We start from the raw sequence: 27452 nt of genomic DNA on the forward strand, positions 1-27452 counted from the left end.
TATGTCTGATCACCATGCAATTTTTTTTATTTATTGTTCATATTTTTTTATTGTTTTATTATTCATATGTGCATACAAGGCTTGGGTCATTTCTCACCCCTGCCCCCACCCCCTCCCTTACCACCCACTCCACCTCCTCCCTCTCCCCCCCACCCCCTCAATACCCAGCAGAAACTATTTTGCCCTTATCTCTAATTTTGTTGAAGAGAGAATATAAACAATAATAGGAAGGAACAAGTGTTTTTGCTCACCATGCAATTTTTAAAGGTTATTAGTCTCAAATTTTATATTGGATTCTGGAAGGTGAAATAAAATTTTCAAGATCATTCAGCTAATAAATGATGGAGTCAAAATTTGAACACTAAATCAAAATTATCTTCCAAATCCAGAGTTCTTAATCAAAGTCTAAATATGCCAGCACTATGTTGATGTAAGATGTATCTTTTCACATTTTAATATCTCTGAAATTAGAATGCTACTAACAACCAGCGATGTTTTAAAATCTCACTGCCAGAATTTCCTTTTTTCTGAAGGGAACATAAAATAATGCAATAATGTGTCTTACCATCAAAAGCATAGCTGAAAAGAAATACTTGACTTCAAAGTTAAGGTAGGGTTTTATTTACTTATTTATTTAGGCAGCATAGGGGTTTGAACTCAGGGCTCTATATTTGCTAGGAAGGTGCTCTTACTAGTTGAGCCACTCTACCAGTCCTTTTCTGTGATGAATATTTCGAGATAGGGTCTCATGAACTATTTGCCTGTGGCTGGCTTCAAACCAGTATCCTCCTGATCTCTGTTTCCTGAGTACCTAGGATTATAAGTGTGAGCCACTGGTGCTCAGCAAGGTAGGATTTAAAAAAGTGATACCAAATTACTGAGCCCATGTAACAAAAATACCAGTGCCCTGATTAATTGTTATAGGGAAGATGTGGAAGGACACTTTGGCTTGTCTCTTCCTCCTGGTTGATAGGACATGGAGACATTAAGAAAGAACACAGTTGTATGCTCTAATGACATATTCTTTCTTATATGAGTTCAAACCCAGCATGATGCCCTCTCATGGATGGTTGTCTCCTACCTTGTATTGTACCTCGAAAACTCATGGGAAAATAAGACAGGGAAGCCATACCTGTTCTTGCTGCCCCCTACTACCCTTATCTGCCTTAAGACCATGGTACCTTTCATCTGTAGCCTAATTCTGAGCAGTATTTGAGAATATTTTGATCATACACTGAGTATACTGGCAATTCAACCTACCACTATCATGTTTCTGGCATCTGATGGGCCTAGGAGAAAACATGGATCCCATTTTCCTATCCAATTAAAGCCTTTTCAGTCCACGAACATAGTGTTAGGCTTATGCAAATCAGGGCTTCCTTCTGATCGGTTTCTCCTATCCAAGTACTAACCATGCCCTACCCTTTTGATTGGTTTCTTTTCCTCTTCTCTTTAGCCTCACTATCTTCATTCCACTTGAGATAAATTAATCTCACTTGATCCTTCTGTTCTGCTCTTGGGTCTTGGTAAAATCCAGGAGACCATAAAACACTCCAAAGCTATAGCTATGACATCCTTACTAGTGCATATTATTGGTATGTACCCTGACAGGAAAAATTACAAGAAAATGATTTGAGGGACACATGGATAAAATATATATTCTCTCTTAAGAAAGAAAGACATGCAAATACATAACTACAATACGTGCAGATTACTATAAGGGTCAAAGCAGAATGCTTTAGAGACCTGGTTTGGATGAGGGGTGGGAATTAAGCCAAGTTCTTCAAAAGCATTTTTAATAGGGATGTAATAATACAAAAACTGTTTTATACTGGAAAGACTAGCAATAGATACTTTGAAAAGTAGAAGGATGAGGGCAGTTTCAGATGAAATCAAATGGGAAGAGATGAGTAAGAAGTATGAAAGGACTAAAGATGATGCCTTTGATTAATTTTCCCAGAAGCAGAAATTGGGATGTTCTCAATAGAAACTTTCGAAATAGCCCAAGGAAAGGAAGGAATTGGGATCAATTTCCTCTGAAGTTTAGTCAGCCTAATCCCACAGGGAGCCCTGGAGCATGAAGCATACCACAATTGTTCTCCATTAGAGCAAGGGGGTGGGGTTTTCTATCAGGGATTCTATTGGCTCCTGATTGGAGGTTCTCTGTAGGAGAAGGCATAGCTTCCAGGGTCATTCCAGGTAAAGTGGCTCCCACAGGTCCAGGACAATTCCCCAAAGAAGAGTACATCTATGAACTGTACACAGCCAATACTTACAATTAGATGTTTAGGTAGGTATCACAATCATCAACAGAAGAATTTCTAGACGACTTAGTGGCAGTAGATGTTGATTTTCTTTTTCAGGTAGGTTTATGGCTCCACTTTCTGTTGTTATTTATTCTATAAATCCATGTATTTTTAAACCATAAGGCAATGTACAAAAAAAAAAAAAAAAAAGAAACCAGAATAAAGATTCACTTGCTTAATACTTAAAAAAAAAAATCCTGCCTTCTCTTTCTCATTTCCCTCTAGCAGGGATATGGAACTTCTAGGCCTTTATGATGAGTTATGTCAGGGAACAAGTCAAGCAGTTGACCAAGGCTGTCTATTCAAACTTTCTTGAGAGGAAAGGGACCTTAATGGCTCAGGTCACTAGAAAGAATGATTTTGGAACTAATCTGTAAGATAATTGATACAGGTCCCAAAACAGTGGTAGGGACTCACTCAGTTTGTTGGCACATGTTCTTTGTTTTACTCTATGGTTGGGATAGAAGGGAACAGTGTTGGACAGACAACTTCAGGCTTATAACAGGTAACTACCTTAGAACTATGATAAAACTTCTATTCACTATTTCAGTATAAGTAAATCCCAGAGAGGAGTTCTGATTGGCTGCTTTTGGTCATCTATCCACTCTATGGATCAATCACTGTGAGTAAGGTGATTTTTCCTTTGTTTCTGGCACATATCCATACCTCATTTCCCAGCCTCACTTGCATTCTGAGGTAGCTATGTGAGTGTGTACTGGACAGTGCAATGTGTAATTATTTGGATGCTCTTTCCCTGTGTGCTAGATAGGCAATGGGGACCAAGCTGAAAATTCTAAGGCTGAGGACATAATACAAGAATGAGATGAAAGAGTTTAGCTTTCTGGATAACTATGTGAAAGTCTGCCTTCTGTCTATAAATACCTTGCGTGGGTATTTATATGTGGGCAAGAAGTAAATTGTGCCCATATTAAGGCATTGAATTTGGATTTATATGTTACAACAGCCAGGATTTTCTTTCCTAATAACACAGGGTACAGAAGAGCCAGACTGGTCTTGTGCTTTGCCTTGTGGATAGGGCTTGTGAAAACACATATACCTAACCACACACCTAGAATTTTGGACTTAATAGGTCTGAGCTGAGAATTTACACTTCTAGTGGTGTTCCATGTGATACAGATGCTGTGACCTGGAGCTAAATTCTGAGGACCACTGCTTCAGGGAAAGTGGAAGGAAAAGTTAGCATATTTGTGTGTTGGCAACTGTAGATGGGTTTTAGCAAGATATTAGAAGGTCACAATAGGCTTAAAAGAAGAAATAGCTGGTTTTAAAGCAAATATCAGAGGAAATCAAAAGAGTACCTTGTACAAGGTTGGACCCTCACATATTAGTAGCTGAAACTGAAAAGGCTTTGATTGGCAAAGTTCCAGGAAATGTTCATATTTGAACAGTATGATTCATTCAGAGACAAAGGTCGACAAGTGGCCTTGCCTTCTTCCCACCTGAGCCTGTTCTCTCAGATGTCCTCAAAGAGCTGCCTTTAGTTATAAAAGAGAAATATCGGGACCAGAACAAAAACTAACAACAACCAAAAAAAAAAAAATCCCTCATCTCTGACAGTATGTTCGGAATCAGAAATATGTAGTGATGTGAGCATACTAATTTCACCAAAGAAGCTGTGAACCAGGACTAAACCTCTGGTTAGTCTCCTCAACTAGAATGTAAGATCTGTGAGAAGAGGGACTTTGTGTTTTAATCTCTGTATCCAGTGCCTGGCATAGGTTCTCACACAGAATAAAAACTTATTAAATATGTACTGAAAAAAAGAAAAAAAATACAACCTTTAGAAATCGCATATTTTCAGGTAGAATATGGCCATAAAAGTTGCATATCCCTCAAGGAAGGTACAGTCTCTACTTTGCTCCCCAGATATGGCATTGGAAGTATGTGCAAGAAAGATTCCATGAGGGTAAATCTGGGGACGTGGGAAAAATGAACAAGGATGTTTTTCCCAGACAGTAGAATCACATTCTACCCTATACTTGGGGTACTCATGGGGTCAGAACAATCAATGCATCCCTGGTAGAATTTCATAATTGCTTTGGTGGGTGTCTCCCATTATTCTGTTTTATGAATGGGAGGTTTATTTGGTTTCTGCTGGATCATTCTATATTGTGTGTTGCAGAAGCTTGCAGATAATTTATCCTTTTGTATAAGGTCTATAACTAGACACTCTGGATGGAGTGGTGTGTGTCACTAACTGTGACCTTGGAATTGAGTTAGATATAGTGAATGAATAGAGCTTTTAGTTTCTTGTGGCCACATTAGTCCAATCTTCAAGACCAGCATCTTCAAATCTCTCCCTACTCTGTCTTCCCACTGCCTTCCTTGTTTGAGACAACTTCCCCACCTCTCTCTTACAAGGATACTTGTGATTGCATTTAGTGTCACCTGGAAAATCCAGGATAATCTCTCAGTCTCAAAATTCTCAACAAGTACTTATTGAGCATGCTGTCTATGACAAGCACAATGCTACAATAATATGGAGTCATAACGGTAAAACAGTAGTTGGTCACACCATTTTAAAGGAGTTCATAAAAGGGTAGTTGATACACACAATTAAATAGGCTGTGATAATATGTTGTGCTGACAGCAGGGAGTAAGGAGAGATACAGTGTATACGTATGGGATGCATGGGATGGATAGATGATAAACTAGGACTGAAAGAACTATTCTAGTCAAGGATGGGTGTTATGGTTTGACTGTGTCCCCCAAATGCTCAAGTGTTGGAAACTTAATGTCCAGGTTCATATGTTAATGGTGTTTGGAGCTGTGGCTTCTGGGAGGTAATTAGGATTGGATGAGATCATGAGGGTGCCCCCCCATCCCACCCAGATGACATTAGTTTCTTCAGAAGAAGAGTGACCTGGGCCAGCACACTCATTCTGTCTTGCTATGTGATGCCACCTACCATGTTACAATGCAGTAAGAAGGCCCAAACCATATGCCAGGACTATGCTTTTGGACTTTGAACTAAATACACCTCTATTCTGTATAAATTTCCCAGTCTGTAGTATTCAGTTATAGCAATAGAAAACACACTAAAACAAGGAGGAATTGCATGGGAGAAAGAATGTGAACAGGCCAAACTGATTATGCAAAAAAGAAGAGTTTTCTAGGAACATGCTGTGTGTAAAGTGCTGTAAGTGGCACCTGATCCAAGTAGAGTGAAGGGGCTAGAAGGTCACAAGAAGTGAGGCTGGATTTGCAAACAGGCTAGAAGGCCCTTTCAAACTATGATAAGTATTTGACTTTATCTTAAGCCAAGGTGAAGGTGGGGGTGGGGAGCATTTTGAAAGATTTACAACCAAATTGGAGCTTTGGAAAAATCACTGTGGCGTGCTCTAGAGCATGGAGTTAAACCAGCATAGTGTCAGGAAGAGCAGTGTGGGGATACTAGCAATAATCTACAAAAGATACGGTAGTGTGTCAGTGGGTGACAAGGAGAATTCAGTAACTACCCTTCACCTCTAGCTTTTCCTCTGTAGCCAGCGTCTGCAATGTTCAATGTACTGCTAAGCACAGGGTGAACACTCAACACATTCTTGATCAGTGGAATCACTATAAATGCTCAAAGTTTTCCAGAGTTCAGGACAAATTAAATTTATTCAACGGTAATCCTGTATAGATGCATAATTCCATACATAGATTTACTCAGGATATACTAATTTCTCTAATAAAAATCTCTAAACTTTAATGTCTCCACTCAATAGAAATTTACTTCTTAAGAGAGAAAAACAAAATCAATCAATCAATAAATGAAAGGAGAGAGAGAGAAAGAGAGAGATAGAGAGAGAGAGAGAATCACCATTTCCTAGGGACTGGGATTTCTCATCCCACTTCTTTAAAAGTGGCTGCAGGAAAGCAAGACAATAGTCACCAGTTCTTCATTTCCTTAACCCAAGCCACTCTGTACTCACATTCTTGGGAGACCTTCTCATGTGACTCCACCTAAACATCTGAAGGCTTGAATGTAAGTCAAGCTGTGTGCCTAAGAAGAAAGGAGGGCATGGATATTGGTGAGTCTTGAGCATATGTAGTCTTGAGCATGGTATATTTCCATGTGTAATGCTCATTTAATAATATTGTATTTAACTAAAATCCCTCTGCTTGTTTCTAATTGAGGAAGTTGCAGTAAGGGGGTGGTGTTGGAGAGATCCTTGTTTCCTGAGTATTAATGAGCCACCTCCCTGTAGTCACAGAGGTCACTATGACCATATCTAAAATTAATTCTGAGTCACACATGTCTCCTTGCCTAGTAGTACCTTTTATTCTCTATCACCTGGTGGAAGACATTCAATAATGTAATATAAATGTATTATGAACAATTGCCAAAGGAAATTATAAATCTTGCAAATGATCCTAGATTTTATGCTGTCAATAAATGTCATATTGTGAACTTTTTGCACCATACTCCCTACCTCTTGATGTGATAAAGGGGAAGTTGATATGATTAACAAGTAAAAGAGACAAATGAGACCAGGATTTTGACCAAATATAAACTTTATAGGTGAATTGTTTAAATATCAAAATTTAACACAAGCCATTGGGAAAGTTAGCGAAGTCCTTAATTTTATTTTTAATTTTCCTTTTTATGATCATGCTACAGAAGTCAAATGCAATTTGAAGAGTGTTATATCACACTTAAATAGTCTCTCATATACTACATGTACACAAAAGTCAGCATTTGATTTACTCAGTGTCTGGTCTAACAACTGGTGCAAAACCGTTACTTGAACCTAAGTTTAGAAAATACAAAAACATAAAATAAAATAAACAATCCCCTATCATTTACCAGACTTATTTCATTATCAAATCCTTTTGTCACTGCTTTCTATGAAATTTTCATCATTACTTTAAGAGGGTTTAAATTTTTTAGAACCAAAAGTGTTTAAATAATAAGGGGAGCAGTAGAATGGGCTCATGTATAGAAAAAGCAGTATGGGGGGAGTAATTGATGGAGGTCATGTAGCAAGGCTGGAAGCAGGGTATGGAAACAAGATCATCTTCCCATGAGGTTGACCTGACAGACCTCTACCATTCCTTAAGTGTGTAGAGATGTTTAATGTACTGTTCTGGTTATATAATGACATTCGTGAATATAGACATCTCTGCAGAGGTTAAGCTAAAATGTCAGAATATATGTACTGTAAAGTACTGTAAAACCTTAGGTGTGTTTTAATCACCATTATTATATTATTGTATGATGTTAAAGATTCCTCTGTGAATTGCTTCAGACTGTACTTCTATTATTCAGTTAGGAATATTTTCTCATATCCTCTATGGTTATTGAACCATGGATTATTTATAAGCTTTTAAATTTCCAAATATTTGAATTTTTAAAGATACATTATTAATCTAATTCTATCATGGGCAGAGACATACTCTGTAGACTTTCAATCACTTGAAATTTATTGATTTTTTTGTAATAAAAACTAACATTTGTTCTATTTGCAAACTTACTCTTGCACTGGAAAAGAATGTATTTTGCACTTATTGGGTAAGATGGTCTATAAATATCATTTAGGTCAAGGTGGTTGATACAGACTCTTTAGTTTCAGAAAAAAATTAAATGCCTAATCATCTGGGGAATAGAAATTAATATGATAAATTCATATACAAGGCTATTTTATTGCTGAGTCCTCATGAACAATTTTACTCTGTTGACTTTCTCAAATTTGGAAAAGACTCTCATTACCTCAACATAGTTCACTGCATTTCCCTTTCAGATAAATTTCCTGAGTGAATGACAATGACTAAACATAGTTATTGACATCCAACTTTGTACAAATCACAAAGAAATATTTACTGTCAGAACTCATAAGTATCACAGCACTCTAAGCCTTACCTTGCCAAAAATTTCCTTGAAGGGCTCTTCAAAGGTTGAGTAACCTACGAATTTGGAAATGTGTACATTTTGCCGTAGGTTTTGGACTCAGAGTCTTGTTCTTGCTAGGCAAGCCCTCTATCACTGAGTAATGCCTCCAGTCTTTTTTTAGATACAGTCTCGCACCTTTTCCCTGGGACACCCTTGGATCATGATCCTCAAACCTCTGCCGTCTACATAGCTGGGATTACAAACATGAGTCACCATGTCCCTTAGTCTTCTTAATTTTTGAAATGTGCAATCTATTGAATCAGTGAAATGTTCTAAGTAAATAAGAAGCTTAAGGGTCTGAGCAGTCTGTCTTCTACTATTATTGTTCAGCTATGAGTTACATTTTCCCCATAAGCCACAGTGACAGTTAAGGGTCAGTAAAAACAAAAACACTAGGAAACATACATTTAAAACAGAAGGGTGGCAGAATATACCACCCCATAAGGATTATTTCAAGCGACAAGCAATTGAGAAAAGACAATACAAGAATTTTTAAAAATTTTGTCCTATTTGCCTAAAAATAGGACATAAGTTTGTAAAACTGTCCTCCACACCCCACCACGTCCTACCAAGAGGAAAGGAAGCTAATCCTTCAAGTCAACTCTAGACATCAGCCCAGAGGTAGTACCAGAGGAACATACATAACAACCTCACCAATACTAGTTTTTACATACAATTTTCCACCTCTAGAAGCTAAAATTCCTTTTTCTTTACCTTGTCATTTCTGTGTAAGCTTTTTGTCCTTTCATTAAGATATAAGTCCAAGCCAGGTGTCGGTGGTAGTTTGAAGCCAGCTCCAGGCAAATAGTTTGGGGAGATGTATCTCGGAAAAACCCATCACAGAAAAGGGCTGGAGAAGTGGCTGAAGGTATAGGCTCTAAGTTCAAACCCCTGTACCGAAAAAAAAAAAAAAAAGATTTAAGTCTAAGTTTTAACTACCCTTTTGAGTCACTCATTGCTGAGTGCTACATGCATGTAAGTGATGCACGTTAATGAATTTGTTTTTCTTTCAGGATTTTTTTTTTTTTTTTGGTACTGGGGTTTAGAACTTAGGGCCTCATGCTTGCTAGGCAGGCACTCTACCACTTGTACCAGTGAATTTGTTTTTCTCTCATTAATCTGACTGTTGTTAGTCTAACTTATAGAGCCTTAGCCAGTGAGCCTAAAACTGGAAAAGGAAAGAGATTTTTTTCATCCTTACAAAATCAAATGATTGGTGCATGTTATCAAGCAGAATTTTTAGGTGTAAACAACAGAAATAAGCAATGATTTGAGCTGAAAACGCATTTAGGAAAAAGAGGCAGCTCAGGTGAAAGTGGTAGGCAGGATAGACAGTCGGAATTTCAAGAGGGACAGGAAACAGGATGAGTCTAAGCCTGAGGACTGTGCCACCATCCTGCAGTTGCTGTGGCCTGAGAGCACGTATGTGGCTGCTATGTTCCTTTTTGTCCTTGTAGCTCCTGGAGACAATTTCTACACTGCATTCTGCATAGGAACATCGGATTAGCCAAGGTGTTTACAAATTCACTTCCCAGTCATCAGATGAAGGAGGAAAAATGCTCACCTGGTGTTTTCCACCTTCTAAAAAGATGTTAGGCTCTACATTTCATCAAGATTCATGCAGCAGGAAATACCTCCCAAATAAGAAGTGTTCAGACAATAGCAGGAAAAAGAAACAAATGCCTACTAGCTACAGGCTTTCTTTCTGTCTTTATAATTTAATTTATTCACAAAATAAAGGGCAAACTGAGAACTGTTATTTTGTTCCACTTATGAAGGGAACAAAATAACAAGAGCCAGGTGGAATGGGGGGAGGCAGAATGCAAGCATGCAGAATGCTGGAATGAGGAATAGGGGGTCCAAGCTCCCAAAATGTTCTCTCTTGTGAAATTCAAGCCATGAGCCAAGAGACAACCAGTCAGTAAGGTCCACAAAAAAGGAGAAAGTCAGTCAAAAGTAGCCTAGCACCAGGTATAAGACCTGGTCTATACCTGGTCTTGAAGTGCTATGCTCCTTTGCCTTGCTACCTGCCGTTTTCTTTCCTTTTAATGGCATCCTAATAAATCTTTTTCTCCTACTGTCCTGTCTTGATAAATTCTTTCACCAACTCATGCTCCAAAATCCATGACAAGAATGTTTTTGCTTTGTTTGTTTCATATCTTGACATGTCTTAAAGAGGTAGATAGCACTAGAAGAATTGGATTTAATACTGGATTTCTTATTGCCTAGCTGTATGTTATTTGAGTCACTGTTTTCTTGAGTCTCAGCTTCCTTACTTGTAAAATGAGGGATTTGGAGTAGAAGAAAACTAAATTATCTAATAACAGATAAAACCTCAGGTTGGGTGTGGTGGTACATGCCTGTAATTTCAACTACTTGGGAGGTAGAGGAAGGAGGATCTCAGTCTGAGGGCAATCTATACAAAAGCTAGAGACTTGATGTAAAAAGCAAAATAAAAGTAAAAGGACTGGTTGTGTGGCTTAAGTGTTAGAACGCTTGCCTAGCAAGTGGAAGACCCTGAGTTCAATCCCAAATACTGCTAAAAGAGAAAAAAAATTATTTAAAAAGAAAGAGAGAAAATCTCTATTAGCACTATCTGATACAACTGTCTGTTATGATGGAAATGTTCTACATCTGGAATATCTGACTTAGAAACCACTAGCCAGAGTCTGTTAAGCACTTGCAGTGTGGCTGGCATAACTGAGGAAAATGAGTCTTCCTTTCTACTTAGATTTAATAAATCTAAATTTATATGGCCACATGCAACTAGTGACTACTGTATTGGACAGTACAACTCTGGAGTAGAAGACTTGTAAAAGCAGCTCTGTCTGTCTCTTTGATTATCCACTCTGGCTCTGTGTTGGCAGGCTGCAAGAACTACTTACTGTAAGTATTTATGTGGTCACTAATGGGCAAAGCATTGTGCTGGGCACTGAGTACCAACATGTGAACATATGTTCTCACAGTGTTTATATTCTCTTGGGGAAAACACTCTATGCACATATGAGTACATTTTTTAGTGTGTTAGTATGCTGGATTGTGACAAGAATTAAGGAGTAAAATTAATGAGGATGATAGGCAGTATGAGAGGCTGGGGGTAGGTATCATAGATCATGCAATGGGATCATGCAATGGGATCATGCAATGGGAAGGTGACATTAGAGTAAAGACTTGCTTGAGGCATAGCCCTTTTGGAAAGGAATATTGTTCCAAGAAAAGGTTCCAAGGTGAGATTCTTACTGGAGTCAGGTTCTGTTCCAGAAACAGAAAGAGGTCTTGTTGGAAGGGAACAAAAGGAGGGATTATAGGTAAGGTCAAAAGGGTAATGGTGTATGTGTGGTGCAGAGAAGGGGCTCTGTGGTGATAATTTTTTTTTTAAAGCCTTTGGTTTTAAGTGAGATGGGAGTCTCTGTAGCGTTTTGAAAAAGGACTGACAAATAAATGTCTTTCACATTTTCAAAGGTTCTCTCTTGCTGCCCTCTTAACAGTATTGTAGGCCAAGGCAGATACAAAAGGAGATATTCTAATGACCCAGGCAAGAGATGGTGGTGACTTGGACTACAGTAGCAGTGATTTTCTTTTCTATTTACTTTTATTTTTTGCAAAATAGATGCGATAGAGTCCATAAACCAAAACTTGTGTTACACAAAGAATGGAATTGCCATTCACTGATATGGGTGGAGCTGTGTATGGGCAGTTTTGGGAAGGAGACCAGCAGTTTCATTTGGCATTGTGTTAAGTACAAATCTTGAGTGTAGAATGAATATGCTCTCTAAATCTTCTGGCTCAACTGACATAGGAGGAGGCTGTCATTACAACAACATCTATTGGCTACACACCTTATGGGACCTAACAAAAGCATGGTGCTCTGGTGCTTGATCTAATACTCTGTCACGGTGTGGACAGTATCTTTAGTCACCTCCCCTCCTCCCAGAATCCCCAGTTATCCATGAATGCCCATTTTCTGGAGAGCAAAGCATCCAGCTGTGCCAGCTACTATTTATTTTTTTCTGAAGGAAGCTGTCTAGACCATATCTTTTACTCCTTGCTAATGCAGTTTGACTTTATTTTTAAAATTTAATTTCCAAGTGATGAATAGAGAGAATACACTGTTTGTTTCCCAAGGTACTTACCTTCTGCAACTAAAAACAATACACAATTTTAGCACAAAAGAACTGTTCTGAATGTATATCCTAGGGACAAAACATTAACTATTAGTGAAGCCATTTTAAAATAATTTTGTCTTTGTTTTACCTAAATTTGTTTGAAACCAGGAAAATCTGATATGGGAAATAAATGCAATTAACTTTGAAATGCATGGGCACTTGTGCTAAAATAAATAAACACCTGAAAACATATCTTCCCCCCTTTAGCCTTGGAAAGGATTTCCCAGGTTTTAGAATCTTTCCTTTATGAAAGTCTAGCAATTGCTCATTGTTGGGATGGTGCCAAGAAAATAAGATGTTTGTCATCTGATAGAGAAGAAGGCCCCTTTGATTTCCTGGGAGAGCACAAACTTGGAGAACGTGAAGTCTACAGAAAGGTAACTGGAAAGGAAAACCCCATAGAATTGGCTACTGACCTGCCATGCTTTCTCTTAAAGAGACAGAACAAGGACTGCATTGTTAGGCCAATCAGCTACCCATGACTTCTCCCTATTCCTCCCTGTTGTCTTCCTGGCTGGAGCCTCATTTAGGGCTCAGAGAATGGTTTCTGAGTGCCAGGGACTCAGGTTAGCTGTTTGCTTTTCTCACAGGGCCTCTCTATGGAGAGGAGGGGTGTCTGGTATGGAGACAGAGGGTTTGCTTATCTGCCGTGGAGAGGGGAATAAAGAGCTTAGAGCTGGATGCAGTGGCTCATGCCTACAATCTCAGCTGCTCAGGAAATGGAGTTCAGGAGGATCGTGGTTCTAGATCAGCCTGGGCAAAAAGTTAGCGAGACTCATTTCAACCAATGAAAGCTGGGTACCTGTCATTCCAGCTACAGAGGTTGAAGGTGTTAGGATTGCAGTCAGAGGTCAGTTGCTGGGAAAAACCCAAGACCTTACCTGAAAAAGAACTGAAAAATAACTACAGGGAGAGAAGAAAAGGGGGTTGGAAGCATGGCTCACCTGGTAGAGTGCCTCTAAGCAAACACAAGGCTCTGAGTTTAAACCCTAGTACTGCCAGAGAAAGAAAAAAAGAGAAAGAAATGAAGAACTTAGGTCCGTCTTGACCTACTGAATCAGAAAGTCTGGGGATGTGGTACATCTGTCTGTGACTCAAGAAGCCCTCCTGGTGACTATGCTGATAATGCTCAAATTTTGCTTCCACTGTTTTCAAGAAAACAGAGTGAGACTGATGAAAAAGGAAAAGACAGGAGAAAAAAGATATTGAACAGCCTGCGAGACCTTAGGATGATGTTGACTTGCCTCAGGGAGTGAATAGAGGTGGATTTCAGTAAGAGGGACCACTCTTAGTGAAGACACAGACTCATGAAACAATCGTAGCATGGCAGAGAAGATGCTAGGAAGGCAGGCTATGTAAGGAGTTTGGCTTTTGTACTTCCACATGATGAGGAGCCATGAATGTCTATGTGGTATAAAGCCTGGTTAAAAGAGAAAAAAAAAACTTGTAGGGTAAAGAGAGAATATTCCATTATCTAAAGATGCTTGTCTAGCAAGCACAAGGTCCTGAGGTGAAAGCCCAGTTTTGCACACACACACCCACAAAAAAAAAAAAAAGGGCTTAATGTATCTTGGGATGTGGAATAAAGGCAGCACTATTACATGTAGTTAAATTATGAACAATGCCATGTAGATAACCCTCAGGTCATAAACACAAGGTATTGCTGCAACAGGGTCTGACTGTGCTAGCATCTTGTTTTGAGATAGGAATCATCATAGACAATGAAAACGGTCATGTGAACATTTCAGGGCATGGTTCAGTGTTCAGTGCATAGCTCCACCTTTCTTCAAAAGAGAAGACTTTCTCTAATAATATTTCCATACTGTAAATTTTGATTTACAGGGCTCCCTTCACATCTTTATGCTTTTACTCAGTTTTTAAGTCAGAGTCAGACTTTCAGGGCAATTGATTTTAAGTAAGTACTAATTTTTTTAAAATATGAAAACATAATTTTAATATTTATACAATATTTATTCCTATGGTGGAATTTACCCTATGGAATACCCTGATAGGTTATTGATTATGATTTTCTCATTTGTTTTTGATGAATAATGTAGACTGACACAAAATTACACATCGTGTTGTTCTGTCAAGAATGGAGCTGGGTGATAAACACTAAAACAAAATATCCCAAATGTCTTTTACAATGGAGAAATATAGTAGGTACATTAAAAAGCAGAAATTCTATGAGCATTATTAAGTAGCTGTACTGCTTGGTAAATGCTTGCTTTATGTTTAAATTATTAAGAGCTAAAAAAGAAAACTAGACACTGTCTTAGTGGTTTTAGGAATAGAGACTCCTGTTCTAAGGGAAGAACAAAGGGATCAAGGGGTCCCTTCATCAAAGGGAATAACATTATCTTAAAATGGTCATGTTAATTCTGGATGAACTTCTTCCTGGGTAAAGGGAAACCTCATCTGCCTTGGGTGGGGGAGACTGTGCTCCCCACTTATGAAACACAGCTCTTAGGGTGCCTGCTTAAGTGTCTTGACACCACTGACATAGTACAGAGAAAGATTCTAGCTCTAATGACAAGCTCACTCCCGGTGTGCTTTAGTTCTTACTGGTATATCTGTACCAGTAACAAAAGAAAGCACAGGTTGCATTTGTTGGCCTCTGCTAATACTTCAAAAAGCCTTCTTTAAAAATTCACAGAATGTTCTCTGAAGTTTTATTATCAGTGGTGGTCTTTTTTTTTATTGCAAAATAGGACACCCACTTGTACAACTGAAACAAGTGAAGAATGCACTACTGGAATTTTTTTTTAGTGGTTGTTATATAACTTTTTAGGAATAAGCAAACCATGCTTTTTATCTGGGGTTACATAGAGACATGATGGATGCCTTTTTCATAATGTAAAATAGCATGCTTATATGAGTGATGCTGTGCTACATATGTTTCTTGAGGGTTTTTTTTTTTACTATTGGTAGTAAAAGAATTCAGTACTAGTAAGATAATTGAGTATTCTATAAATATAAACACTTGCTTTCTTTGCTGTTTTTATTCTGTATACATTGGGATGTAAAAATATAGGCTTAAAGTTAAATTTATGGACATATTTACATTTTATATCTTCCAAAAGTACTTTTCCTTAATTTTGCTTAATCAAAAAGTTGAATCTCTTCTTTGCCATCTTTGCTGCCCTGGAAAGAACTCATGTTTTGACCCAATTTGAGAAACAAACCTTCCTTCCATATCTTCCATTTTCATTTTTTGTGCTGGAGTACTATGGGCTCTGAAGAAAGAAGACATTCCATGTGTCAAGTCCTCTGATCAAATATATGGGTCTTCTGAGTCCCATGTTTTTGAGAATAAGATCTGTTGTTCTACTGGGTAAAGTATGCACACAGACGGTATCTATTTGATGCACGCCATTCATGGAGAAAACATTTCTCTGCAATCTTCATGACTTAAAGAGATCTGAGATGGTTCAGCCATCAAAAAGCTCCATCTTTAAAATTTACCTCTATTCCTATTCTTAAAAATGTAGAGATTGTAATAGCTTTGAATTTAAGCTTTTATTTTGCCTAGTTTTTACATATTACCCAGTGATGAGCAATTGATAAACTATCTCCTGACATAGGTGAATATAAAACTTTCCTGCTCTTTTCATTGACAAAACATGATTCCTGCACTAGTGAGCATGACATTTGTCCGTGAATATTTTCCACAAAATAACAGCAGAAAAATCCATCTTTCTAAGGCTTTCACCTGAGCATATCAGTGTTTACACATTCACAGCAGAGAAGCTATTGTTCCATTTGATACTAAGAAGTAAAAAGGAGGCAGGGAAACAAGAACAGAAGGAAAATTTTTTTTAAGCTACAGAAAGACTTGGAGAAAAGGGAAGGGAAGTTTCTGGGGCTTCCCTTTGTTAAGAGAGCCCCTTTGTCCATTTATTTTGTCAGTTTTCAATATAAACATTCTTTTTCATCTGTGCAAGTGGAACAAGCCTTCAGCCAAAAACTAAGAAGTAAACCTTGAATGTTGATAAAAATCACTTAGATTGATTCCATATAGAGATATAAAGTTATAACTTTACCAATTATCTGTGTATATCAGGGATAAAATGATGAATGAACATACAACAATTGCGTCATTAATGTGTCTGTACTTGGACCATGAATGTATAGGAAAACTTATTAATAGCACACTTCTGAAAGGTACTTAAACTCTTTAACAAAACACTTGAGTAGACAAGGCTTTATCATCTTTATATTTGCAAGACCGAGTCCTAAAAATTAATGTTCCACTGCTCTGAATTCACTACTTTGAATGAAGGAATTTTACCAATGGCATATATGTTATCCTCAGAAAATGAAAACTTTGATATAATTTCCAAATACTTTATGAAATGCAGGAAGAAAAGTCAATGCCAGAAGAATGTGAGTGGCACAGTGAAATTTCCAGCTTGGGCAACATCAACTAGTCTCATAAAATGCATAATGAAAACATACTGTAGACTGTTCATTGTTACCTTAGGATAATTTAGGCATCTTCAGATGACATCTGCAGCCTATTTTATCAGGCACACATCTTGTGGACTGTTGTTTCCACATCAGTCTCCATGCATTCATTCAATGACTCCTTTGGGCATGTCTTCTGGTTTGGAAGGCCATGGCCTTTTTGGCCCAGTGGTCTCCATTTGCTTAGTTGCAGATACCCAGTATAAAAATAGCTAATTTTTTAGGCACTGTTTTCTAAGCAGTAGGCTAAGTTTCTGTGGAACAATCCATTTTTAGGCTTATTATGGAAGTATTTTCAGAGTTTTTCTTTTGCAAGCAGAACTGATTACAGTGAACAAGAAACTTATCAAAGATCTTGCACTTAGGAAATAGCAGAGTGAGTAATTTTGAAATCAGGTGGTCTGACTCCAAAACTGGTGGCCTTAACCACTGGACTGTATTGTCTCATGCATTATTTTAAGTCAAATACACATAATATTAAGTTGATTCTAGTTTTATTCCAGGAGACAACCAAGCCTAATATCATTTGCCCCATTTGCTGTATTCTGAATACTTGCTATATTCTGAGATAGTAGTTTGAGGTTTAAGGTTTAGTTTTAAAGTTTCCATCTACTGACTACCTACTATGCCAGCAAGTATTCTGATTATCTGTAAATTGCTCCATATCAAAATAACTGAGTGTTAATGTCATAAGACAACCATTTATTATCACTACTTCTCCTGGTTCTGGGGGTAGTGTGGACTCAGCTGGGTGATAATCCAGGTAGCCTCTCATGCACTTGCACCCTAGCAGAGGTGAGGTGGTCAGATTAGGACAGAGCCGTATCATCTTGAAATCTTCTTCACCCTCATTCCTAAATGTGAGCTATGAAGGCACAAATAGCTGTGTGTTGGAGTAGCCTGGACTGTACAGTTGTGCAGCCTGTCCACCAAGGCAGTTTTAGGCAGCCAGATTTCTTACCTGAAGGTCCAGGACTGCAAAAGCATGTGCCTGAGAGAGCCTTGAAAGTCATGCAGTGTCACTTCACTTCCACTGCATTCTATTTCTTAGAAAGGAATCACAAAGGCCATCCCAGCTTCAAGAGTGACAGAAAGTTTTCGGACATGCTTTTAAACAGGCATAATCCTGAGCACTTTGCATACACTGTCTCATTTAGTTACCAAATTATCAATGCAAAATAGAGACTATCTTTACAGTATAGTAGGGGAAGCAGACTCAGGTGAGAAGTGATGGAACTCAGACTTTACCTCACATTTGCCTAAATTCATGCTGGGATCTCATCCTCTCATCCATGGAACTCTAATACAGAGTATAAAAAGATATGAAGTGTCAAGCAGAAATAAAACAAGAAACATAGTGATAAAGAAGGACCATTTCAAGAGGAGAGTAAGTCAATAGTGCCAATTATTCACTCACTCAACAAATATGTATTAAATGCCCACTATGGGTACAAGGTAGGGATACAGAATATACAAATAGGATCCAAGCAGAATGCGAATATGAACTTCTGGGTGGATATATCAGTAACAAAGTTTCCCACAGTCCTATTCTCATAGAAATCATTGTCTAGAGGAACTGATATGTAGCAGATAATCAAGATATAGAAATGTTTTTACAAATTATATTAAGTGCTCAGAAGGAGAGCAAAGGGTATGACGAAAGTTTCCATTCCAGGTAGATCTTTGGGACGGACAATTGTATTACTTCACCTGTCTTCACATGGGAAATAATACAGCTCAGACCAGTTCGAAAATTATATTCCATTGCACTTGCAACATTGCCCAAGAAATGTGCATATGATTCAAGAAAAGCCCACTTGAATTTTTCCTGTAATTCATTTATGCACAGAGGCAAAAGAAGTTTCTTTTTATTGTAGTTAAAGTAATAATAAAATTTATTAGGAAAGGAATTTAATATAGCAGGATAAAAGTGGGTAGAAACAGAGAGTAGGGGAGAAATATTTCCTGCTTTTCTTGCAAGAATGGGAATAGAGACTCCAAAAGAACTTTCCTTTTGGCTAGGGTTGCTAAACTGGGAGAATATGCATATGAGTTGTAGGTAGAGTAGATGACAGGAGAGTTGGAGAGGAGAGGGGAAGAGAAGAGAGGAGAGGGAGAGGGAGAGAGAGAATTTGAGAATAAATAATATCTATTGAGCTAGTTTTGGGTCACAAGGTACCATCGCAGTGTCTGCAGCCTCTGTACTTGTTTTCATGGGCGTGTTCTGCATAAACCTGCTATACTTTCTATCCCATTTTGTGACTGTGAAGTTGGAACAGGGCTTCTCTTGCCCACTGGTTTATTTCTGTCCTCTAATGGAGTATATGGGATATACATGGTGTCCAGCGAGTATTAATCCAATGAATAAATGAAGGAAGGGATGGGTGGATGAATGAGTGAATTCCTTGGGAAAGAAAAAGAAAAGGAATCATGCAGAGGCAATTTGCTTTCCTTTATCAAAATACAAGTAAAAAGAATGCCTAGCTAAGCTGAGGAATCAAGGGATATTTTTTTCCTTTTTATGTGTAAAAAGACATCAATTTTTAAAACCACAGAACATTAATTTAAACACTATATTGTCAATAGGTAGTCCTCAAATAATAGCATAAGATATGAACCACAGAAGTTGTAATTTGTCTTTCATATGAATATGAATATAGCTCAGCTAATAAAAATCATATATTCTAGACTCTTAAAATATATATAGTGTTGCCCAAAGTGTGAGGTGCTATGATGTCTTCCGTACACTCCATCTCATTGGTCCTAAAGCCCAAAGCTGGATCTCATATCCTCAGGCGCTTAAGTCCTTGTCACCCAGTTCTGCAACCCCAGTGTGCAACTCTGCATAGAGAACTACGAAAGTGAAAAATGATTCTTCTGACAACTAGGCCACAATGTTCCTCACTGAACATAAACAATGCTCACAGCCTATAAATGGGACAGAGACAAGGCCACGTGACACTTGTGACAACTGGTTAACTGTGGCCCCTTCTGACTAATGAGTGAAGGCTGCTTCTTTGCCAACCATACATCTAACCCTGCTCTAAACTTCCAGCCTCTCAGAGAAAAAAAAATTCAGTTATTCCAGCTTCAGACAACACCTAATTCAGAGCTGTCTCCTCTTTTTTTAGACCCTCAGGATCATGTACTGTTATCTAAATCATGTACTTGTGTCCCTCCAAAATTCATAGATTTGATGCTAATCACCAAGGTGATGGTACTAGGTGGCATGGCCTTCTGAGAGGAGATAGATTATGAGACTAGTGTTCTTATAAAAGAGGCCCAGTAGAGCTCATTTGCTCCTCCAGCAAGTGAGGACACAACCAGAAGGCACTGGCTGTGAAGAACATTCCTCACTGGACACTGAATCTGTTGGCATCTGATTGTGGACTATTCTGTCTCCTGAACTGTGAGCAATAAATTTCTGTCATTAAAAGTTATCTAGATGTGAGATTTTGTTAGAGCAACCCAAATAGACTGTGGCATCATAGATGCTAAGCCCAAATTCTTATAAGAAGCCCCTTCCAACTCCCTCACCAAGAGCCTCCACAACTTCTCAAGGGATAGTCTTCTTTGCTGCAGCAAGCCAAATAAATTCATTTTTCTTGATTCAAAGTATGTTCCCAATGGTCAGTGAACTTTAGTAGGTTTGTTTTGTAAGTGTGTGGGGGTGGGAGGTGGTAAACTGGGGTTTGAACTCAGGACCTTGTGCTTGCTAGGCAAGTGATCTACTACTTGAGACATACCCCCAGGCCTTTTTGCTTTAGTTTGTTTTTAGATAAAGTCTCACACTTTTGCCCAGGCCAGTCTCAGACCTTGATCCTCCTACTCTCATCTCCTCAGCCCTGGGATTACAAACCTTCATTACCATGCCAGCTTATTGGTTGAGATGGAATCTCACTAATTTCTTGCCAGGGCTGGCCTTGAACTGTGATCCTCATGGTCTCCACCTCCCAAGTAGCTGGAATTATAGGTATCTACTACCACTCCGTGCTTAGTAGTAGGTTCTTAATAAGTGTTCGATTAATGATTTTTAAAAAATCAGCTAACTTTTGTGAGATTTTTCCTTCCCAAACTCCCTCTAACTTAATTTCTCTGACAGCTTTCTCTTACGATCTTTCTAGTGGCCCCTGACCTCCTTTTTGCATTCTTTTTTGTTCCTTTTCCTAAGTTTTCCCATTACAGTTTGGGATTCCCTAGAATTCCATTCATTTCAACTTTGTAAGTCATTTTTTCATCTATAAAATGGATATAAATATATACATATGTTATGTTAGAAATTGCTAATCTCTACCAATATCCACTCTTTCTGTCTGCCTCTGCCCCCACCTAGGGCAGAATTTGTTCAGCTAGAATTTGTGGAGAGAGAGAGGGTGTCTCACAGCAAGTTATAATCAATGGAAATATATGTCTCACAGTTCTACAGGCAGGAAAGTTGAAGGTCAAGGAACCAGTAGATTCTGTGTCTAGTGAGGGCTGCTCTTTGGTTTATACATGGCCCCTTTTCACTGCCCTCACATGATAAAAGTGGCAAGGGAGCTCTCTGTGGTCTCTTTTATATAGACACTAATACTGTTCATGAAAGAGGAACCAGTTACCTCCAAAGGCCCCACCTTTTAATACCATTCCCTTAGAGGTTAGGATCTTAAACATATAATTTTAATGCTGAGAAATTTAAACATATACTAAAAATCAGAGATTTTACACCTCCTATATCTACCACCCAATAGCAATAATTATTAATTCATGATAGATCTGGTTTCATTTGTATCCCTCATCCCAAACTTGCCATATTATTTCAAAGTCAATTTCAGAGACATAAGGCATTATTTTATTACATTATTTTATGCATAAATGCTTTAGTATATATTTCTAAAAGATAATGACTTTTTTCCAATATATCTTACCTAAAAATAGCAGTTTAAATATTTAATTCTTCATTAGTGCTTGACTTTCCTACAATGTTTAAATCAAAATTCAAATAAGGTCTATATATTGCATTTGGTTAACCTCTTGAATATTTTTGTCTCTGAAATTTTTCATTGAATGAATCATTTTTGTCTTGTTTTGCTTCCCACAGTCTTGATTTTGATAATTAGCATCACTCGGGTGTTATTATTTACTCTATTTTACTTACTCTATTTCATGCCAGTTAATAGGTAAGATCTAAAGCCTTAAATGAAAAGGTTTTATGAAAGGTTATTTCACAGTGGTGGTATAAACTTCATTTTGGAAGCACATAATGCTTTGCCTTTGTTATGATGTTAGCAGGTTTTGAAGATCATTGCATTTATCTATCTATCTATCTATCTATCTATCTACCTACCTTCAATTTTTAGGGGATGAAAAATGGCATTTTCAGGGGTTAACAAATTTTAATTTTAATTTTGTTTCTTCTTCATTTGTTAGAATATGTTAGGTAGAATATATCAAAAAAGAGAAAAATGTACATCTTCTTTAAGGCAGTGCTGTTGTTGATCTCTGTCACACATGGCTAAAACCATGTTCTACCTAATTCTTTTCACTTAAAGGTTGTATGAATATTAATTAAAATTTCACAAGTGGCATGCCTAGTACAGGAGGACTATGTCCTTAAACTAACTCATCTAACTTAGTGGTTTCTTCCACTGTCCATCAGTGGACACTTCCCTAGTCTCAGTCATCCACTTAAATCTTTCCAGATTCATCCACGTCCTTAGGTACATCTCTACCTCAGAAACAAAGTGTCTGAAACTGAACATTTCTCCCTTCTTCCTCCCTTATTTGGATTTATACAGCAATCACCTTCTACTCAGTTGCTCAAAGTGGTGACCTAATGCCACTTTATATATCATCATCTATCTCCTAAATCTAATCAGTTTCCTTATCTCATTCTGTTCCTTAAAAAGGATCCATGATCAACATAGTTCAAGGAACTTAGATGCTGACAGGTAGAACACAAAGTCATGAGAAAATTAAGAGGTAGTTAAAAACTTTACCAGGCTTTCCAACATTATAGGCTTCAAGTCTGTAAAAATAATAGAACTTCCTTCCAGATCAAACATCAATTACATTGGAACTTCCTTCCAAATCAAACAGCAATTGGAATTGGTAAAAATCAGAGAAGACTCAGGAAGCCAGGGCCTCAGGACCAAACCATAACCAGCCTGGATGTGTCTTCATGAAGCCTCAGAGGTATAATTTAAAAATTACTGGGCTAATTTGCTTTTCTATAGCAAATGGCCCCTGCAAATGGTAGTGTAATTCATCACCCAGGCAAGAAGATGAAAAGTTCCTGGTGGGTAGTCAGGCCTTGTCTGATCTCATAAATTCTGGCATTTTGTTATTTCCTCCATCCTTAGTAAGTTATGGACACAGCAGATTTCTATATTTTCACCTTTCATTTCCAGTTCTGGCAATCCTAGCCTTTCTATTAAAAAAACCAAAACAAACATAAAAACTAATAAGCATTCAGCAGTAAAACTCATAAAGAATCCAGACATAGGGAAGGTTAGTGTTTGTTGTTGCTTGTCATTCCAGTTGGTTCTTTCTTCTTTTCTAGTCAACTCAGAAGATCACGGTTCCCATAATCCTACCTATCCCAGCTTTGCCTAGCCTAACCTTTCATCCACACCAAGGAACACATGGCAGTGAATGACCAGTATCTTTCTTTTGATGCCTTAAAAGAGCAAAGCTTCACGATAAAGCAGTGGGTGCTGATGGTGAAATCTCTGGTGTTAATGAGAAGACTGTTTATCTTGGGATCCAGTGTTTTTTTTTTTTCCAGATACCTCTCTGGCATTGTGGAGGAGTAGGTTTTGCTCTTTAGTAACAGCTCACAAACATGTACTAAGATGACAAGGGGGGAATGGGAGAGAAAAAAATATTTCTCAAATGATGTGAGCCAACACCAATCTCACAGTCATAAGATGGAATGAAGGTAGCATAATCAATTACCCAGAATAATCCCATGTAGAAAAAGTAGATAACCAATGAAAATAAAAAATTAAGAGGAAATCTCATTAAGAGTTACAAAATCTTATAGATTGTTTTAGAAACTATCAATGGAAATCCAAGTTGTATTTCTTTAATGCACTTCACACCATTAACTTTACATAAAGAGCAGCACCATCTAGAAATAAATGAAACAACTCAACCATCTTCAAGTGCAAGATTGTTTAAGAAAATTACTGCTTAAGAACAAAAACCCCAGATGCTTTCCCATTTGTATTATATTATTGGCCACATCAAACAGGCTCAGCTAAAAGAAGAAAGAGGAAAGTAATTAAAATGACTTTCCTTGATACCATAGGTAAGTAGGTACAGCTGCTGTCTGTTTTTTATCTTCTTAGGCTGAAATGTTTTCCAAAGTACTTTTTGTTCTGTGCTTCATATTTGTACTGACTTTGTGATGGAAGTTTTGTCCATGGATGTTGCTGTGGTTTGGATCTTAAATATCCCCCCAAAGCTTTTTAAAGGCTTGTTCCCCCAGGAAGGCACTATTGGGAAAGGGTACAACCTTTTAGATTCAGGATATAGTGGGAGGTCTTTAGGTCATTGGGATCATGCCCCTAAGGGGAAAATGAGGTTCTAACCTCTTCCTTTTTTTTTTTTTTTGTTTCCTGGCAGTGAGGTGAGCAGTGTTTCTTTGCCATGTGCTCCTACCATGATGTGTTTCCTCACTGCAGACCTAAAAGCTAAAAGGAACAGGGCCTACCAATCAAGCACTAGAATTTTTGGACCCAGAGTCAAAATAAACCTTTTTTCTATTTATAAGTAGATTATCTGAAGTTCTTGTTATAGTAACAGAAACTAACACATACACAACTGATTCTGATAAGGTGCTTATCTGTATCTACTCCTGTCAGCTTTGCTCTTCCATACTCTCCCTCCTGACTGTGCTTCTAACCTTGTTTCCTTCTTTGTCCTTCTCTCTTGCCTTTCATCTCCAAATATTTTAATTAGGAAAATTCCCTTCTTCCCTCTAATCCCACAGAATACCTGGGTCAGTTAAAAGTTTGAGAAATGAACTCTGTTCTCTGCAGAGGCCAGCACCAAATTTTCATGGCCAATAATTTTTTTCCTTATCTCCTCTCACATTGTTTATTTTCCTTTTAGTTTATTTCCTTTAATGCTTCTGGTTTTATTGTCTACTTTTCACTGAACATAAAATCAATCTCTCCTCATTTCTGGAGTAATTTCCAGAGTAGAATTCTTACTAATATTTTCATCAATACTACCACCATTAAGTATTTACTCTTTGTAAGGTGCCACTAGCAAACACTCTCTCTGGATAAATATATTCCATCTGCCACAGTGTTCTCTATCCTGGTTGCTATGGAGTCCTTAAAGATACAAGCCCCTTACACCTGGCTAATGTAGCAGCAGGTGCTAAAAAAGAAAAAAAAAAAAACCAGCTTATCAGTATACCTAGACAAAGAGGTAATATTATTTTTACTAATAGTTTGTTGTTGTTGATTTTTGCTGTTCTTGGAATGGACCCAGGGCCTTGTATATGTTAAGCACATGCTCTAAGATTGAGCTACGCCCAAGCTCTCAAAAGCATTCGCATCTTTTCCTCTATTGTTGGTTGTTGGGGATCTCCCTCTCTAATTTCATGTTTCTATAAGAGATTTCAACTAGATTATTAACACTTTTAGCCTTTCTCCACCTCCCTACCCATTTCTCTGCAGGGGAGGAGAAACAAGTCAATTGACAGAAGAATTCAGAAGCAAAAGCTAAGCGTCCTTCTCTCAATTCCTGCCCTATGGGACCAGCTTGCTAGCAATAGGCATTCATTCTTATGTCTTCCATTATGAATGTCTTTCAGGAACAGACTCCATGGAGGAGGCTGCTGTTCCCCACGAACCTGTAATAACTCACACAAGTTGCAGTCAGAAAAGCCATATTGGAGAGCACATAGAAGGTGCTTTCTTAAGCCTAGGATTTTTCAGTCATAAAAATTACATTTTGATTTTGATCTAAAACTATCTTTCAATTGCTTCCAAATTTGGATGGGCAAAAAAAATGGGCATGAGATTAAGTTCCTTAAATGTGTACAAGAATTTTCTTTAAAAGATTTCTTAAAGGTGAGATAAAATTTTCAGGTCTAATCTCTATACACAGCCTTTTAATTACATCATAGAATGGCTGGATTCCACAATTTATTCTACCTACATGGGTGAATCCTACCCTGCATAAAAAGATAAATGCATGAATCCATAGACTTTTAAAGAATTGATACAAATTAGTCTAGTGTGATGATTTGGCTAAAACCTCCTCCTTATTGTGTTCATGATGTGAGTGTCAAGGACTCTTAAAAGGGAAGTATTTTCATCTTTGATGTGAAATGCAACTCTTTTATATAGTTACTCAATAAATATGCATGCAACACACATAAAAAGTACTCTTTTTGACTTGCTACCTAAGACTCTCTTATGGCAAGGGAAGCCCATAAGATACATTCCAAAATTATGGGACCTAAATGGACTTCTACTGTGAAATAAGTTTAATTTTCATGGAAAGCTAAAAGAAAAGGTATTTCCTTTTCTTCTTTTCCTGATTCGATTATAAGCATGTTATGTAGAAGCACAGAAGCCATATTGTACTCATGAGGTTAATAATAATAATGAAATCAATTGTGAGTTAAGGATGTTGAACCAGCAAGATAGAAAGAGCTATAATTCCTGTTTAAAATTTATATCAGTTGAAACCATCAATCAACTACATTGATTCCTTTTTACTTTGAGAGAGAGGGAATAACCTTTATCTATGAAGGATCTGCTAGTTAGGTTTTTGTCACTTGTAGCAAATGTTTTCCTAATATACTACATATAGTAATAATAAGACATTGTTCCTACTCTGAAGCTGCCCAGAATATGGAATCATATCAATGTAGATAAAGATTGCTATGATAAAGGTAAGGGCAGTAAGGATAAAAATAGAAAATGGGCCACAAGCTTAGTCTCAGATGTATTTTTTTTTAAAAGTAAAATCCAAGATAAAACCTTAATGTAAGAAGGAATTATGTAAGTATTGGGTTAAGTTAGCTAGAGGTTCTTCTAGAAATAATGCTAGCAACAAGACAAGAGTTATAAGTAGGGAGGGGAGTAAAGCAAAATGAGAATGGAGAGATAGACAATGACCCAATGGGAGCCAAACCAAACCTGCTTTCACCTCTGCCACTAACACTGCAGTTAAGTATTGCCCTGCTTGTTTTATGGTGAGTAGCTCATTTTCCTCATCATTCATTGTGGACAAGGAAGTGTGATTAATCATTATGTTCTATATCTCCTTTTACATTCAGAAAAATTTTTGTGGTGATTTAATATACAAATCTCATAAACTTTACTTAATCTCTGCTGGGGATCATATAGGAAAAAAGGTTTGTTTCACATATATTACTACAAATATTCCACATAACATTCTTCTATTTTGGATTCAAGTCTGTGTTATATCTTCTTTAATGATATCCAGCCTGTTTATGCATTCATGATCCAGTTGTCCTTTTGCCTCTAGTGATAGCTGAGGGAGTCAGGAGACTCATGGAAACTCCTGGTAACTAGGCATCTTGCCTGAAAAGGACAGAAGGAGGATTCTCAGAGTGGCTTGGTGAGCCAAGCTGACCCACAAAAGTGA

General features: G+C 37.7%; 1 long non-coding RNA gene across 1 annotated transcript; it reads right to left on the reverse strand.

Moving 5' to 3' along the window:
* Positions 1-2211: 2211 nt before the first annotated feature.
* On the reverse strand, positions 2212-9085 carry LOC141423123 (uncharacterized). The gene is made up of 3 exons (XR_012447776.1): positions 8917-9085; positions 6245-6315; positions 2212-2399 (listed from the first exon to the last, which is right to left on the reverse strand). It is a non-coding gene; the product is annotated as an uncharacterized lncRNA (long non-coding RNA).
* Positions 9086-27452: the final 18367 nt, after the last annotated feature.

This window comes from Castor canadensis, chromosome 5 (assembly GCF_047511655.1).
Source record: "Castor canadensis chromosome 5, mCasCan1.hap1v2, whole genome shotgun sequence".
Lineage (NCBI taxonomy): Eukaryota > Metazoa > Chordata > Mammalia > Rodentia > Castoridae > Castor > Castor canadensis.